General features: G+C 42.2%; 1 pseudogene; it reads left to right on the top strand.

Moving 5' to 3' along the window:
* The first annotated feature begins 2,545 nt into the window (after positions 1–2,545).
* On the top strand, positions 2,546–2,662 carry LOC137091697 (5S ribosomal RNA; annotated as a pseudogene).
* Positions 2,663–3,162: the final 500 nt, after the last annotated feature.

The following is a 3,162-nucleotide window of genomic DNA, read 5'->3' on the forward strand; positions in this document are numbered from 1 at the left end:
GCACCGGGGGGTTGGAAATCCGCGCTGAATAGGGCCTGTTTCAGGACCTGCACAACTCATTATGCAGGTCCGGAAAAAATGGCAAGCCCCAGCGAGGTGACTGAGCCCGGCACGAGAGAAACCGATCGTCCAACCTGCTTGATGGCTGGACTTCCTGTCTCTCTTGTGGCCATTCAATGTTTAATTTGGCCACGGCTTGAGTCAGCACCTCGATAAGCTCCTCTTAAGCCCCTTTCACACTGCGATTCCAGCAAATACACAGATAATGCGACCCGGCATTTGTTCCCAGGCCGCTAGATTTGGTCCATTCACACTGCCAGCGAAAAACCATAATATGTGCGCTTTCACACACAACGCTTAACGGTCCCGGGTCGAGTTGACACGTGACATCCGGATGTGACGTATAATGGCGAGCGATCTCACCTTCAGCGCGGATAGTAAGGAGCTCCGTGGTCTCGACTTGTGTCCAGTTTGCACACATTTCTGCTTGTTTAATTTTAGTTTCTTTTGTATACGAACACTCTCTGCGTTTAAAACACAGACGAGTTCTTCTGGCACTGCAGGGTTGTGTTATTGAAAAAAGCTCTAGGAGTCGCACGATGCAGCATTAGTTTCGGCTTTTGTTCACACAGCGCTCGTCCCGGGTCGAATCCCGCAATATTACTAGATCCCCGACCCGGGTCGAATTCGGTAATCAATCCCGGGACGTGGTTGCTTTCACACAGAAGAAATATATATATATATATATATATATATATATATATATATATATATATATATATATATATATATATATATATATATATATATATATATATATATATATAAATATGTAATACATATTCTTGCACTAGCTATATAACACGTCCTTCTTTTCAACTAACATTTGAATTGTTTTCCTTGATTCATGTTTATTTTATTGCAGAAGGCAATGATAACATCAGCATACAAAAAATAAACAACACAATAAAAAAATAAAAGAAAGATGCAAATTAAATAAACTGCTTTCAATTTCCCAGGTAAAGTATAGATATGCCTAAAAGCAGCATTCAAGAAAGAAATGGAATAATCACATGAAAAAATAAAACCGCATTCTTCACTGTATGAAGAACAGCATATTCTGCATATTCTCCACTGATTCTTTTATTAGGCTAATGCAGATGTTTACATTCATTTAAGACAAAACCACCTGTTTATGTGAAACTTGTGTGTTTTTGACGCTTTAAAATAAATGCAATAAGACGCTAAAGATTCAGTTTATTTCACGCGCTGTGACAGCTGCTTCTGCATGCGCTAGGTGTGTGTGCTCGTAACACCATTTTAAACTGGCGCGCAGCCGCGTTTCTCTCACACAGTTCGGAAGCGGTTGAAATTGCAATAAACAAGTGTATGTTGTGAACGAATAATTTGTAGAGATTTGTCAGAAGAATCAGCCGCGATGAACAGCCGATTTGTACGGAGGCATTTGATGACCAAACTACATTGGAATTCAAGATCAGAAAAAATCAAGTAAGCCCAGAGCAGTTTGTGTTCAGACTGCGTGTTTTTAGCGAACCGTACCATAAGATGAGATCGAAACGTACCCAGACCACCTCCCGTGATGGTCTCGGCTCGGTTCGCCTTAAAGGGGTCTGAGATCGTTAGGAGTGTTCACATATGGGCCAAAAATCACGCGAACCGCGCTCAGACCCCGGAAAGGACCAAGTGTGAAAACACCCTTAAATTCGGTCGCCATTCTCTTAACATATAGGTCTGATATATATATATATATGGGACAAACAACAATAAATAGACAGTCTTTCAAACACGCACAGAGCGTTATGCTGAAGAGTGATAACTGACGCTACAATGGGCCGGGCTCCCCTTTATAGCTTCCGGGTATGCCATCACATCTACCTCATGACATAGCACCAATCAGGATTGGACTAGTTTCATTCATACTTCAGATGCATTGATGCTTAGGGAGCATCCCCAAAATCGTTGTTTCGACGCAGTGCAAAGTTCCCTCGATATAGGGAACTGAGTAACATTAAAAATAACATTTTTTTTTTCATAAAAATCAGTCTATAGGTCCATATAAAAGGAATACACAAAATATGTTTGACTTAAATAATTAACAGATTAACACAAAGAAAGAAAAAACTGTGACAGCTGCTGAGTTTGGTCCATTATCATGAGGCGCAGTGCTCCTTAAACAAGTTCACGGAAAGGAAACCAGATAACAGAAAGCACATCTTGTTTTCTTTATTTTACAATAGCACAATGCAAGTTAACACTTACTGCAATTGTGAATGATGTCCTACTCTTATTAGCTGTACGGAGTATTTTATGTTTCCTCTGCTCGATCACGTCAGCGCCTCATGCGCACACAACATATTCCAGTATTGCAAACTTGACATCGCAGCCTGTTCATCATTAAAATAAAATATTCAACCTAACATATAAAAAGTTACACAGCTCAGTTTAATATTTAATAGTAGGCCAAGGAGCGTCAAAAAAAAAGAGGGTCGCTTTTAATGGAGTTATCTGGGAATTTTGCATCAGTACCAGCAGCCATATCACCCTGTAGCCCAAGACTGGTTTCCCACTGAAGCTAAGCAGGGCTGAGCCTGGTCAGTACCTGGATGGGAGACCAAATGGGAAAACCAGGTAGCTGCTGGTAGAGGTGTTAGTGAGGCCAGCAGGGGGCGCTCATCCTGTGGTCTGTGTGGGTCCTAACACCCAGTATAGTGATGGGGACACTATACTGACAAAGAGCACCGTCCTTCGGATGAGACGTTAAACCGAGGTCCTGACTCTCTGTGGTCATTAAAAATACCAGGATGTCTTTCGGAAAAAGAGTAGGGGTGTAACCCCGGCATCCTGGCCAAATTTGCCCATTGGCCTCTGTCCATCATGGCCTCCTAATAATCCCCATATCCTGATTGGCTTCATCACTCGGTCTCCTCTCCACCAATCAGCTGGTGTGTGGTGAGCGTTCTGCCGCAATATGGCTGCCGTCGCATCATCCAGGTGGATGCTGCACATTGGTGGTGGTTGAGGAGATTCCCCCTTCAATGTAAAGGCTTTGCCTTGAAAAGCGCTATATAAATCGAACAAATTATTATTATTATTCTAACTCAACAAAAGCATCAGCCAACCACAGGGGACAGGGAAAAACTC

This window comes from Pseudorasbora parva, chromosome 10 (assembly GCF_024679245.1).
Source record: "Pseudorasbora parva isolate DD20220531a chromosome 10, ASM2467924v1, whole genome shotgun sequence".
Taxonomy (NCBI): Eukaryota; Metazoa; Chordata; class Actinopteri; order Cypriniformes; family Gobionidae; genus Pseudorasbora; species Pseudorasbora parva.